Raw genomic sequence first — 15238 nt, 5'->3', positions numbered from 1 at the left:
AATTGTAGGCTCTTCAGATATGTTTGCAGACATGAAGATAAACTGAGATCCTCCCTACTGCCCTTTGGTGGCCATTCACTATCCAACTGAATCTGGTCTCTCTAAGAGAGTCTTAGAACATTATTTACATCCATTTCTATCATTCACCCATAGCTTATGTAGCCATTACTAGGTCTTGCCCAAACACCTTGGCCAAGTCATACTTACTTTCTTTTTTTTTTTATTTCATTTTACCTGGATCTCCTTTAACACTCTTTGAATCATGTCTGTCATCTTTGGCTGGAATACCTACCTCCTTTGCCTGAATCAGTGTCTGGGCATCATTTGAGAACTTGTTAGAAATGCAAATTATGAGGTCCCATCCCAGACTTACAGAATGAGAAACTCTGGGGTAGCCCAGTCATCTGTACTTCAATAAGCCTGCCAGGTTATTCTGATGCATGCCAAAATTTGAGAACCACCAGCCTAAATCTTTCCAGGAACAGCCAGCCCCTCAAGCTGTAGACAGCTGAGCTCAGTTAAGGGCACGTTTTATATAAACTCAAACCAGGGGCTGAAGTCATTGATGGAACTTACCCAAGTTCTGGACCCACATGCCTGAAAGCTGATGACAGCTCAAAACAAGAATCTAATGAAGTTGTGCTGGGGTCTCTGCTGGATCATTCTCTACTGATCTTTAACCCATTGCTTCTGTGGACTGAACCCAATCTTCAAGTAGGAGGCCTAGAGAAAGGTAAAGAGGGGAAGTTGTCCATCCTTTCTTGCCTTTGTCCTTGGTATTGAATCTTTCATAATGCCCTTTGCATTGATGCCTCCACTAGTGCATTAAAAATTACCTGAGAACCAGCAGGATACCAGGAGTTGTGATAGAGTCTGGCAACAGATTAAAGCCAGCTCATAGACTTAGAGACAAGGAACAGTAAGGTAGACAAATGATTATAAACAGCACAGGTACTTAGTGGAGTTGTAACCAGAATTTTCCTTAGCAGAGGAGGGAACGACTGCATGAGGTTCTCAGAGAAGACTTCCAAGAGAAGGTGATATTTAAACTTAGCCTTGGAGAATGTGAACAACTGCATGAGGTTCTCAGAGAAGACTTCCAAGAGAAGGTGATGTTTAAGTTTAGCCTTGGAGAATGTTTTCAAGTGGAAAAGAGAGTTGGGGGGGAGAATTTGGGGCAGAGCAACTAGGACAACAAAAGAAAGGAGAATTGGGCAATCCTGATAAGCCTGGAGATGTCAAGTATTTCATGGGGCTAGAGTATGGGGTACATGATATCTTATCTTACTGCCTGGGTCAGGAGAAACTAGGGGCCTAGTCTAGAGTCCCCAGTAGCTTGGGCTGATGCATCAGTTGAGTTCTTTGGTTATAGGAAGCAGAAACTGACTCAGGTTAGCTTAAGCCCAAATGGAATTTGTGTAAAGGATATCAGGGTGTTCAGAGAATTATCAGAAAGGCAGAAAAACCAAGCACAGAAATGGTCCTCCTGGGGACCATGCATCAGGTACTGCTTAGCTATGTTGTCCCCATTTGGGGACATATCTTGTCCCCAGAGGTTGTCCCCATTGCAACAAATTACCTCTGACTGCTTTCTCTGCCTTGATACTCCACTCAAGATCCTAGATCCCATTAAAAGACTGACAATGCCAAGTGTCTGAAGATTTGGAACAATTGGAATGCTCTTACACTGCAGGTGGCCATGCAAATTGTCACCATCACATTGGAAAGCCATTTGGCAATATCTACTAAAGCTAGACATACATACGTATTCTATGACCCAGTAAATCCACATTTCCAAATATAAGAATGTTTTGGTGGCACTTGAAAGAATAAGATTGTATCATGCTATTGCCCTGATTTTCCGTTAGTATTGTTTACTGCTAGCACTCCTTCATAGAACCAGGAGCAAAGCTTTCATACATCCCAATAAGTATATACTCTTTGTGAGTGTATGTGTGTGTGTGAACTGCATTTTCTCTCATAACTGATTGTATCCTGAGGTACACTCAGAAAACATTCCAACAGTCCTTACTGGAACAGTGGGCATGCTCATTGTGAAAACATAACAGTAAATTTTTTACATATGTAAAAATTTGGCAGCTTCCTTGGAGAGACTCTCTGTTTACCACTGTGTCTCAAATCTAGAGGGGGTTAAGTATATATAATAAAATGCTATAAATGTTATATGTTGAATTGAATTGACCCCCTCCCCCCCACGTTGATTTCCTGAGGCAGACTCTGTGTGATTTCCCTTATTGGTCTGGTTCCAGATGGTGTAGCTCAACCACTGCTCTGACAGCTACTCCGGCTACACGTTGCTCAATTGGAAAATAATGATCAGCTCAGGGTCTCTAGTGAGGCTGCAGTTAAAATGTTGGCCATGACTGTGGTCATCTGAAAGCTTGACTGAGGTTGAAGAATCCACTTCCAAAGTGGAAACTCAGTGCGTCCCGTTTGCAGGTGACCTCAGTTCCTCAGTATGCAGACCTCTCCACAGGGCAGCTTGAGTGCCTTCATGACTCAGCAGGCGGCTTTCCCCCTTAGTGAGTGATCTAGGAGAGAACAAAGTGGAAGCCACAGTGCCATTTCTGACCTAAACTCAGATGTCACACGCCATCATTTCCTTGATGTTATTCATTACACAGGTTGGTTCTATGCAGTGTGGAAGGGGAACAAACACACGAGAGCATGAGAATCTTGGAGGCTGGCTACCACAACAGCTACATTGAGTTATTCCTCTGCTCAAGAACTATCACTGATTCTTCATTGTCTGGCTCCACGGTATCAATTCAGAACTTGACCGGTCCTCTTTCATCAACCAAACTTCTCTAAACCCCCTTCAGAAGCCCTGTGCCTTGCATGGTTTTCAGCTAACTGCTCCACACATGCAACATGTTTGTCCCTTCCTTTGTCTGTGTCATTCCCCCACAACTTGAAGCACCTTTACCACTTATCTCCACCAAGCCAAGATTGTCTTCCTCTGGATAGAGTGCTGAGTCAGGGAGTGAGACTATCCTGAGAAAAATAATTCTAATGGCTCCCAGACTTGCTCCAATAATGAATCTTAGAGGTCCAAGGGGATGGACAACTCAAAGAACCACTGTGGGGTGGAATAGGTGAGGATGGGAACTGTTGACACTCAGATTTGGCCTTGGCCAAGTCCCTGGTGGGTTTTTGTCTGAGTCCTAGAGGAGATTGAAAAGCTGGGAGCAAGGAAACACTCCAAGAACTGTTCTCACCACTTATGCTGTGAGCCACAAGGATAAAAACCAACTAGCTAGGTTTTCATGTGACAAGGTGTATGGCAAACAGGGAGAGGGTGTGGTAGGTATTCACAGGGCATCAGCATTACCAGCAAGGAGAGCTCTTCCCAGTGTGGACACCTTGGGAATAATTAACAGACACCATGGACATCATCAAAGGGAGTCAGAGCAGGATTGGCAAAACATGGTGGCTCCAGGGCAGCCAAAAGGACTTTTCTGAGAGCATATCTGAGGCATGGGCTCCTAGAAGGAGCCTGGAAGTCCTGCAAGAGCAAGTTCAGGTGAGAGCCAGAGAAGCATGGGTTTTCATTATTAATGTGACTCCCACTTGTACTCCCCAGAGGAGCCCAGGCTATGATTCCTTTTGCTGAGGCTGACAGAGTAAGTAAAAGCTCCTCCACTTGGTGGAGGCTCTGAAGGATTGGTAAGAACAAATCAATTGTGAATGAAGCCTTAATTCCCTGTTCACTTAATTTCAGTAAACAGAGATATTCATCCCTTGCAAGTTCCCCTAACAAAACCTCTCAGAGGGGGTCCTGGTTTTGATATCTCAGAGAAGTGCCCAGGACCTCAACTGATAAAGATAACAGAGTTCCTGAGAGTGGGCATCACTGTGGGCTGGGTTTCTAGGGTCTTTTGCAGGTGGGTCTTAGGGAGCAGGTTTAGTGGAGAAGAGTGGGGAAGGGAGGGAAAAACATTCTGGATCTCATGGGCAAACCCTCTCCAGCTCAAATCCAGTTCATAAAAATCTCTGCTAGTGCCTGAGAACCATTCAGTCGAAGCCTTTCTTTCGCTGTAAGGGTGCACGTATCGGGCCCAACCAGGAGTGGAAATAGTTGTGTCCCTCACATCCCCCTCCTCTGTGTTTCCATGAACTCATCTGCACACCAATCAATGACCATTATCCTCTTAGACCACTCACATATTTTAACCATCAGACTGTAATGGCAAATACAATAAATCTCCACGGTGGCAACGATATATTGATTTTCTTCTGCAGCAATCTTAGCACTCTGAGCCATGAAGCTGTGGACATGAGGTTTGCTTTGGCAGATCTACTGGAATACACCAGGAATAGGTCAGAAAGTATTTTAGAAAGAACACTTCTGCAGGTGTTATAGAGCAGTATGGTGGCTATAGAGAAATTCCAGATTCAGAAATGCCCTAGATTGCACTGAGCGAGAAGTTCGGGATAAGAGTAAGGCACAGACGCTGGCAGACCATCAGCCAGGTTCCAAAGCTGGGTGGTCCTACCTCTTTCTAGAAGCCTGGAGCTGGGAGTGGAGATTCAGGGCAGCAGAAATGGGCTTCACATGAAGTAGTAAATACAAGAAGTGATTTGCCCTGAATGAAAACAATTTTGACGGACATAATTTAGACTCTTAAAAATTTTTAAATGCAAACAAACAGTGCTATTTCTCTAACTGAAAAGGAAATCCTCTCTCCATTATGTTTCTCTATTACATTAAATCCTATATTCCCCTTTCTGTTAATTTAAAAGTCAGAGGGCTCTTGGGTAGTGTGACAGTGGCTCAGTGGCAAAATTCTTGCCTGCCATACCAGAGACCTGGGTTCGATTCCTGGTGCCTGCCCATGAAAAAAAAAAAGTTAAAAAAGAAAAAGAAAAAGTCAGGGGACTCCTTCCCGTCTTGCAAGATGGCTGGTGAAAAGGCTGAGAAACCGTCTACTGTGGAGATGAAACCTGAAGCCAAGACAGCCGATGCTAATAGCAAGGTTAAGTAGGCTAGCCTCAAGGTCAAAAAGCCCAAAACAGGGAAGCCTCACTGCAGCTGAAACCCAGTACTAACCAGAGGAATTGGCAGATATTCCAGATATGCAATGTATTCCAGAAAGGCTATGTACAAGAGGAAGTACTCAGCAGCTAAATCCAGGATTAGAAAGAAAAAAGAGAAGGTTCTTGCTGCTGTCACAAAACCTATTGAAGGTCACAAAGATGGGGGAACCTAAGTGTTAAACTTCACTAAATGCCTAGATATTGTTACACTGAAGATATGCCTCAAAAGCTGTTGAACCATGGCAAAAAACCATCAGACAGCATGTGAAGAAGCCGTGACCTGGCATCACCCCCAGAACTGTTCTGATCATCCTCACCAGTCACCACAGGGGCAAGAGAGTGGTTTTCCTGAAGGAGCTGAACCCTGGCTTGCTACTTGTCACTGGACCCCTGGTCCTCAATCGAGTTCCTCTGTGTAGGACATACCGGAAATTTCTCCCAGTCACCTCCACCAAAGTTGACATAAGCGGAGTGAAAATCCAAAGACATCTCACTGGGGATGCTGATTTCAAGAAGAAGAAGCTGCTTAAGCCCAGACACCAGGAAGTTGAGATCTTCAACACAGAGAAAGAGAAATATGAGTTCACAGAGCAGCACAAGGTTGCTCAGAAAGCTAGGGGCTCACAACTTACGCCAAAAATTAAAGCTGCTTCTCAGCTCCGAGGCTACATGCATTCTGTGTTCTTTCTCACAAATGGAGTTTATCCTCACAAACTGGTGTTCTAAACTTCTTGCAAAGAACTAGTTAAATAACGGATAGAGTTTGGAAAAAAGGAAGTCAATGGGATCTTGTCCCGTGCCCCTGGCTTCTGGGTGGGTTTGGCTGATGGGGAGCTGTGAGAGGAAATGGACATGAAGAAGAGGCACCAGGATGGATGTTCACTCTTCTGGCCCCCTCCCTGTTGAGTCCCCGTAGGCTGAATATCCCCCACCCACAAGTCACAGCTCATGTCCGGCAGCTGTCCCCTAAGTCAGTCCTTTCTTTCTCTGGATTCGATACCTACTCTTTCATCAGGTGTGGCCAGGCCGAGAGGGGGTGTGACCATGGAACCAACCTCAGGGAATGGCATTATGCCTCACGATATCCTTACACATTTTGTAAATAGTCACTTTATCAACTCTTCTCATATAAAATATATATATATATATGAAAGACTTATAATGAACAGTAGAAAGCTGCCTTCCATTATTAGTCAAAAGAAAAGTGGTTGGGCTTTAAACGTTTTTTATTATAAGATACAACATATATATTATTGTGTTATTGCAAAAGTACCATAATTTTCAAAGTACATTTTAACAAGTAATTACAGAACAGATTTCAAAGTTTAGTATGGGTTACCATTCCACAGTTTCAGGTTTTTCCTTCTAGCAGTTGCAAAACACTGGAAGCTAAGAAAAATATCATTATAGTGACTCAGCAGTCATACTCATTTGTTAAATCCTACCTTCTCTGTTATAACTTCTCCTTTGATCCTTCTCCCAATCCTTAGGAGTATTTGAGTTATGCCCTTTCTAACTTCTTCATATTGGAAAGGGATGTCAACAATATAGGATAGGGGGAGGAATTTGTTGATGGTTTTGGAGAGGCTGGCCCCTCTGGGTTTCAGGACTTATCTGGCTTAGGAACCCTCTGGAGGTTATAGGTTTCAGGTAAGTAAACTTTGGACATGAAACTTTGGTAGCATTTCAACTAGAGCCCTAGGTGTTCTTTAGTGTTAACAGGAATGAAGTTAGGCAAGCCCTGGTAATTAGCATTATCTAGCTGGAACTTGCATAAGAGTAGCCTCCAGAATAGCCTCTCAACTCCATTTGAACTCTCTTAACCACTGATACCTTATTTTGATACATTTCTTTTTCCCCTTTTAATCCAGAAGACATTGTTGATTCCACAGTGCCAGGGCCAGATTCAACCCTGGGAGTCATGCTCCCTGTTGTCAGGGAGACTTTCACCCCAGAATGTCATGTCCCACGTCTGGGGGAGGGTAATAATTTTCCTTGCAGAATTGGGCTTAGAGAGAGAGAGGCCACATCTAATCAACCAGAAAGATTTCCTGGAAACAGCTCTAAGGCACAATTATAAGTAGTCTTAGCTTCTCCACTACAGAAATAAGTTTTGTAAGGGCAAGCCTCAAAATCAAGGGCTTGGCCTATTTTCTTGGGAGTCCCTAATGTTTGAGAGAATATCAGCATTTCCCAGATGGGAAAAATTTAATATTTCCATACTTTTTTCTCCAGCTCCCTAAGGGACTCCACTAATACTGTTTTAATCATCAGCCCATCATAGTCTGGGATGTCTCCAGGTATTACATTACGCCATGCAGAATTCAAGTCCTTGTTCCTGTGCTGGGCTCCCTGTGTTTGGGTTGTTTAAAAGAGCTATGCAGACAGGTTGATTAGATTGTGCGCTGCAAAAAATTTAGGTTCTAGATGCAATAAACCCTTTGATCTCATAGAGTAGATGAAGCTCTAGAGTACACACCCTACCATCTTTTGCCCTGTATTCTGATTTATCTTAGTTGGCTTTACTCTTTATAAAGAAAAACACCTAGCACCCAACCAAACCAACCAACCCACAAAATAATGTTTACCCTGTTTTCTACTCTGGCTGCAAATTCACAACTAAGTAGGTCAAGGGAAAGACAGAGGGACATTCTTTCCCAGGCTTTAGCAAGTGACAGGTGGTATTTGTACCATATGAGTTCATGTGCTCTGGGAGAGCTGCCTACCTCCAATGATGCGTGGCTCAGAAGTTGCTTAATTACCCCAATGGTTCTGTTGTTGCCAATCCCGTAAATTGTGAATTATAATAGAAGAATCCTATTACCTCCTACAAGGTGATAGGAGGTGATCTGCTCTGACCCTACTCACCTTTCCATTCCCAAATCCTGCCACTTACCATTTTGCTCCCTAAACATCAGCTCGTCTATCCTTCTTACAGTTTTTAGACATGCCAAGCTTTGTCCTGCCTGGGGCCTTTACACCCGCTGCCTCCTCTACCTAGAGTGCTTCTCCCCATGGGTCACTTGGATGGCATCCTTTCGTCCTTCAGGTCCTGGGGAAATGCTATCTCCTCAGTGAGCCCTGTGGCATCTGCTGGGGAGGTTTGGGGCAGCAAGTGAGAGAAAACTTAAATTCTCCAGCTTAAACAAGCGGGCTTATTTCTGTCACTTCAGTGCAGCTCAGAGGCCGTCAGCTAAGGGCTGGTGCAGCAGCTTGGTCAGAACCAGGCCCTCCCTGTCTCCCCACCCCTCTCTCCACAGAGCTGTTGGCATGCTGTCTCCTGGTGGCAAAGAGGGCTGGCACTCCAGCATCACCACCATATTTCAGTCTGGCAGAAGAGTGAAGGGCAAAGAGCAAAGGTCATTCCAGCTAGCTGTCTCCATTTTTTATCAGAAAAGCAAAATTTCTCCAGGAAGGCCCAACTCACAGATCTTAGCTTTCACCTCATTGGCTGGAAATGGTTTATGTAGCCATCCCCAAACCAAACACTGGTCAAGGGAAATGAGAGTTCAGTGACTGCTTAGAGAAACTTCAGGTCATCCCTTGGGGCTGGGAAGGGTCTGTATTTCCTAAGATAGCAGGATCCCCAAGAACTTGCAATAATCAGAATTAGTATTCTGATAGCAATAAACATCATCTAAATACTCTTCCTGGCCATTTAATGGCAACATAGTCCCTTATCATCCTCTCAAGGTACTTCCTGCAATTTTTCATTATACATTCATTTATGGGTTTACTTATATAATGCCTCCACCAGACTTCAAGTGCCAGGAGGGAAGATACTGTACCTGCTTACTCACCACTCAGCACCTGGCAGAGCACCTGGAATATCTACTGAGTGAATGAAAGGAATATCCTTGCCAAAGGCCACCGAGCCTCCACATAAACACCTCCCATGACGGGAAACTCCTTCTCTCCTTTGGCAGCACATGATGTACCTGGTCAGAGAATTTTTCCTAATGTTGATCTGACTCCCTGTGTTTTCTACCCCACACAGAAAACCAGTCTAATTCCTCTTCTCCATGGCAGCCCTTCACATGCTTCAAGACACTCATCATATCAGGTCTGCAAAAGCTTTTATAAGCTCCCAAGTGAGCTCTTCTCTATCCCTAAAACCAGCATCACTCCTGCCTTCAAAGCAGTCAAATGGAAGAGAAGCAGGGAATTCAATTTGCTCATATGCAAGTTTCTTTCCCTGAGACAAAAATAATGCTTTTTGCTTCCTTCAGCTTCACCTGGACTGGCGATGGGAGAATCATGGTTGTCACCTTGTACAAGGCTCTAAGATGGGGTGACGGTCTCTTTCTGATCCTTTATCTGTGCACTTCTGATCATCCCCAAACGCAATTCCATCCAGGACAATCTGCCCAGCCCAGGTTTGCTTTGGAGAGTCCCGGACCCAACCATCTGGTTATATCCCTGACCAACATCTGTACTTTGCTAGAGGCGGAAAATGCAGCTCAATTATCCTGACTGCTGTTTCCAATCCCCAGTTGTCAGATTCCCGGGTTGGTGCTTCTCCTCCCACATGCTGAATCTATTCCAACTGCAGCACTTAGAACCCTTTACAATCCATGCCCCATTGCCCAGGCTTGTAAAACATTTTATGAGCAAACACATTGCTTTTTCCTTAGCGCCCTGGGTGCAGAGGTGGTGTACAGTAAACATAGTCTGAATCAGAGCAACTCCAGGTCATTTGATTGTTTTATATGAACTTGAAGATATCAACGGACTCTTCCCAAATGTTACCTCCTCCACGAAGCCTGCCTGAATCCTTTAGTAGGAAGTGAGTTCTCTCCAATCTGAAATCTCATGGTTTCTATGCATTTATATCACCAAATATATTCTTCCTGGTGTTATTTCCTCCAGAATCCCCTATGCCCCCCTCCACATTGTAGGTAATCTAAGGCCAGGAACCACATCTGCACCCACCTGGCAATAGTTGGTAGATGGCCCCAAACAACTCCATTCCTTAAAACTCATGTCTCATATGGGAAGAGAGAGAAGATGTCAGAGAAGCTGTATGTCCAAATTCAACCTGCAGAGCCAAGACGCAGGTGAGAACATGAGGTGACCCCTCTGGAAAGACCAATGGGGATGCAGAAGCTGACTTAGGGAACCACCATTCCAGGCCAGTCGAAAAACAGGGAATCAGACTGCCGTCTCCCTGAGAGTGGGGAATTTGTTGTAGTGCCCTTTATATCCTCGGGGCTTAGCAAAATGCCCCCCATTCAGAGATATCAGAACCAAAAAAGGCCATGAGTGAGAATTAAGCAAGTCAAAAGCCAGAGGAGCAGATAAAACCAGGCAGTAAGATTAGCAATGGGTCTGGAGCAAGTAGTTTCTCAAAAAGTCCATAAAAGACTGAAGTGTGGGTAGGAGATGGGCCCTGAGTGAAGCTGGTAGGTTGTATTTTTCCTCCGTTTCCCTACAGGACACTGGCTGTGTCCTTAAAGCAGCAGCCCACCCGCATCACCACCAGACGGTCCCTATGTCGAGATCTTTGATGGGTGTGGAAAGGTGGCCCCGGCTTTCTCCCACAGACACCTAGGCTCCAACCTATCTGAGATGGGGCCCTGTTTGCAGGGCCCCCAGCAGCCTGGGGACTCCTGTGAACACCTCAGTTGGAGACGCAGGATGAGCCCCAGGCACTCCAGAGCAGTGCTTCTCAGACTTTATCAGCTGGGGAACGTGAGGCCCCTGGGGGTTTGTTGAAATGCAGATTCCGATTTGGCAGATTAGGGTGGGGCCCACGATTCCATATTTCTCACGAGGTCTTGGGTGAAGCTCACGCTGCTGGCTGAGGTCTGGGTTTGAAGAGTGACAGTCCGGACCAGAGTGGTCATCAGTACTGACCGCACATTATCGTCACTGGTGGAGCTTTAGAAATAGCGGTATCTATTTGTCAGTTGCTGAATGGCCTCCATCCTGTGCATGGTTCTCAAACTGTGGTCCCTGGATCGGCAGCATCAGCAACACCTGGAAATTTATGAGAAATGCAAATCCTTAGACCTCATCTTAGACCTGCTGAACCAGAAACGGTGGAGCTGGGGCCCAGCAATATGTTTGTTGTTGTTTGTCTGAATTTTTATTGATATATTCACATGCCATGTAATCATCCAAAGTGTTCAATCAACAGTTCACATATCATCATATAGCTGTGCATTTATCATCACATCGACTTTTTTCTTTTTTTATGAAAAATAGCATATACACAAAAAAGCAATAAATTTCAAAGCACATCACAAGAATTCGTTGTAGAATAGATTTCAGAGTTTGGAGTGGGTTACAATTTTCCACAATTTTAGTTTTTTTACTTCTAGCTGCTCTAAGGTACTGGAGACAAAAAAGAAATACTAGTATAATGATTTAGTACTCATACTCAGTTGTTAAATCCTACATTCTCTGTATAACTCCACCACCACCTTTGATCTTTCTCCTACTCTTCATGGGTATTTAGGCTATGCCCATTCTAACTTTTTCCTGTTGGAAGGGGCTGTCAATAATGTGGAATAGGGGGCTGGAACTAGCTGATGTTCTGGAAGGGCTGGCCCCTTTGCATTTCAGGACATGTCTTGTCCAGGGACCCATCTGGAGGCTATGGGTTTCTGGAAAATTACCCTAGTGCATGGAACCTTTGTAGAATTTTATGTAATGCCCTAGGTGTTCTTTAGGAATGTCAGGCATATTTTTGGTTGGGGTTTGGCAAGTTATGATAGGGTAGCAACTGTCTAACTGAAGCTTGCATAAGAGTGACTTTCAGAGTAGTCTCTCAACTCTGCAATCTGGGTTTTAATGAGCCCTCCAGGTGTTAAACTTTGTGAACCACTGCATTTTTTCCCTCCTGCTGTGATGCAGTGGGAAGCTCACAGGATCACCTGTGTGGGGTTCTTGTCAGAAATACTTGACCTGAATCAAATCACGAGGAAACAGTGATTTTTTTTTTCCAGGGTTGATCATGCTGTGTGGTTGTGTAGGAGAATATCCTCTTTTCTGAGGGAGCATGCTGAAATATTTACGGGTGAAACGTCAAAATGTAGCCTACTTTTGAAGGGCGTGGCTAAAGGAAAGTGTGTGTGTGCACTTGTAATGAGAAAGATGGAATGGGTGTGGTAAGGTGCGAAAAGTTGGTAAGGCTTGATGAGGGGTTTACTGGAGTCCACCAAACTTTCTTTCAAATACTCTGTGGATTTGGAGTTTTTCAAAGTAAAAGAGTAAGTAATGATCACGCCTGGGCCCTATCGCTAGCGTTTTCTGACTCAATTGGTTTGGGATAAAAGCTAAATGTCAATATATTTATTTTAAATCTTCCATGTAATTCAAGGGAGTACTCAACATTAAGTACCCTGATTCTAGGATCAAATCTTAAACTGTGGCCATAAATTGTACTGGAACCCTCTGGGGTCTTGGTTTAAAATGCAAATTCTAAGTCTCACTTATACTAAGGAACCAGGATCTCAGAGAGTATAACCTCAGGCAAGCTTTCTAGAGGATTCTGGGAGAAAATGTACATTTGAGAACTGTTTCTGTGAGCCTTTGTCAGGATATCAGATCACCAATCCAAATTGCCCCAGGGCTTAAGAAGTGCATTGAATAAGTAAAGCAGGCAATAGGGAGTGGTGGGGACTAAAACAAGAGAACGTGTGCCATGTTCAAAGCTCCAGCTGACTGTTACTAGAGTTGCCAGATACTCTTCTTCTTCTTCTTCTTTTTTTTTTTGTAAAAAGTCATCAGAAATCTGGAATTTTTAGGGACAACTGCCAATTAAAAAAATGTCAGAGACCTACTAAAAAAATACTCAAACACTATGCAAGCTAAACTAACATGTCTTTGCAACCTCGGAAATGGAATTAAACACACAACCAGGATTCCATGAAAGTCATGGTTCAAGGGTCCTTCAGCTCATCAGAGAAAAATCTCGCAATCTGCACTCTCACAGTCTTGTATCCCTAGACGAGGACTTCCTCTGCAGGAATTCACTTTCCCCAAATATCCAGCCCAAAGTTCCTCTATTGTTCCTTATTGGTATGATGTGTCCACAGTCTCCTTTTTAGTGAGTTACTAGAGTGAGAGAGGAATACTTTGCAAAAGTGAACTTGTGGCTAAGAGCTCAGGGCACAGCTTACCGAGTGTCCCTTGGTCAGCAGCCCAGAGCCCACTGGCACACCAGAACAATTTCTTTGACCTCAGTGCCTCTTGCTCATTGGAACCATTACAGAGCAAACAGCTGGAAAGTTGCTTACCAAACCTGGACTGGGGTTGGAAGAGCAAGAGTACTTGTGTGGCCAACCTCTCCATTCCAAAATGTTTTATTCCCTTACTCTGGCACTTTCTGAACTCTTAATCCAGCAGGCATGTCCTCTGCCCACAGAACTCAGGATACTGAGGCTTTAGTCCCAGCAATTCCACGACCGTGTTGTGTGAGCTTGGGCAAGTCACACCCCCTCTCTGCACCCCCTCCCTTGTGGAAGGAGACTACTGGAAGAAGTCAGTGAGTTTTCAGCAATGGAATTCTCTTTTTAATTTCCTCTAAAGAAATCTTTCAGGGAAACTCAATGTGTAATACAAAAGGGATAGCAGTTTTCCTCAAGCAGTTTAAATTCTTCCGTGGTGGTCTGGGAAGTGTAGGGTTTGCCAAACCTTCATACATCCATAGGTCCCAAGGGACAGAGTTTGAAAACAATGGGGCTTGCTTATTTTCAAGGTCTTTTCCAATTTGGAAATGCCATGTTTAATATGTTTAAGAGCAGTTTCCTCAGTCTCCTGCTGGCTCACATTTTCAATACAGCTGCAGGGAAGGCAACTTCTCCAAGTCATTTATTGAAGCTTCTTGGTACACACAACTGTGCTAGGTGCTTTAAAGGGAAAAAGCCATGGCATCCAATTCCCATGAGTCAGGATTATAAAATGCCGTGGAATCCAAAAGGAAAGGGACCTTGGACATATTCTAATCCTGTGTTTTATGACCTGTACTAATCTATGGCACCTTTCTAATAAACACAAATACCTCATAAACTGAAAATTTTTTATGTGTCCTCATCATCTGTTTTAAGAATGCTTTTTCTGCCTTTGTTTTCTGCAATTTATATTATAAAATTAGTAGCTATTGTTCTTTCATGGTTCAAATACAAATCATATGATAAAAGTACATTATTGACCTTTCTTTTTCCAAAATACACACATGCCACCCTGAGAGTGTGATATATAACTGATTCAATCCATTCTTTCTCATTTATATTTGAGCCATCGTTTCCTCAACTGTAAAATGTAACATAATATAGGGAGGGGTGGGTTGGTGAGGTATAGATGAAACAGTACTGGCCTTGAGTTGATAATTGCTGAAAATGATGGATATATGGGAATTCTGAATTGTTCTCTCCAATTTTGTTTATTTTGAAAATTTCCTTAATAAAAAGTTCAAATTGAAGATAATGGTACCCTACGTACACACTAATAGTAAGGATTTTACAATTTTACACAGTTACAAACACAGAAGTGCTTAAATAACATCTTCATTTGCTTCAGCCCCATCTGACTTTGGCTGCAATACTGAGTGTTCACTCCTTGACTCTATTTTCTGTTATACTGGAATCTCACATCACACCCCCTGAGGAAAGGCAAGGAATTACAGCAGTCCAACTCCCAGATTAAAGGAAGCCAGACTCTGGTTTCTTATTCCTTCTTCACCCACCTCCTTCCTGCAACAGATAGAGCTGGCCTAGGTGACTGAAGGTTCACCCAGGACCCAGTGCAAAGGGGTCGTGCAGTTGACACTCTGTTCTTGGAATGACTGGGTTTCCTTTGGTGGGTGCAGCCTTTCAGACTCTTCCTGATGGCTCTTCAGGTAGGTCGATGTGATGTGAACTTTTCGGTTCCTGAGTGTATTACCAGTAATTGAGAGCTGGTGTATTAGTCAAGGTTCTCTAGAGAAACAGAACCAACGTGAGATATCTGTAAATATGAGATTTATATAGATGTCTTATGCAACCATGGGAATAAAATCCATAGGGCAAAAACAAACAAACAAACAAAAAATCCATCCTGTGTACAACCAGAAATGCTCTACATCTCTCCAGGATAGAGTGCAAGTCCTCAGGTAACATTCACTCTTAAACTTCATATCCTATAACTTAAATACTATAACATGTCATATGATAAGCGGAAAACAAGATATTTGCTT

General features: G+C 43.6%; 1 long non-coding RNA gene and 1 pseudogene across 2 annotated transcripts in view; one reads left to right on the top strand and one right to left on the bottom strand.

The window, feature by feature from the left end:
- LOC143657544 (uncharacterized) overlaps positions 1-15238 on the bottom strand; it is a 114898-nt gene that overhangs the window by 56712 nt on the left and 42948 nt on the right. The window lies entirely within an intron of this gene.
- Positions 4892-6464, top strand: LOC143657542 (large ribosomal subunit protein eL6 pseudogene; annotated as a pseudogene).

The sequence above is a fragment of the Tamandua tetradactyla genome, chromosome 15 (genome assembly GCF_023851605.1).
Source record: "Tamandua tetradactyla isolate mTamTet1 chromosome 15, mTamTet1.pri, whole genome shotgun sequence".
Taxonomy (NCBI): domain Eukaryota; kingdom Metazoa; phylum Chordata; class Mammalia; order Pilosa; family Myrmecophagidae; genus Tamandua; species Tamandua tetradactyla.
The sequence above is the reverse complement of the archived record's forward strand: the minus strand, read 5'-3'. Positions and strand labels throughout refer to the sequence as shown.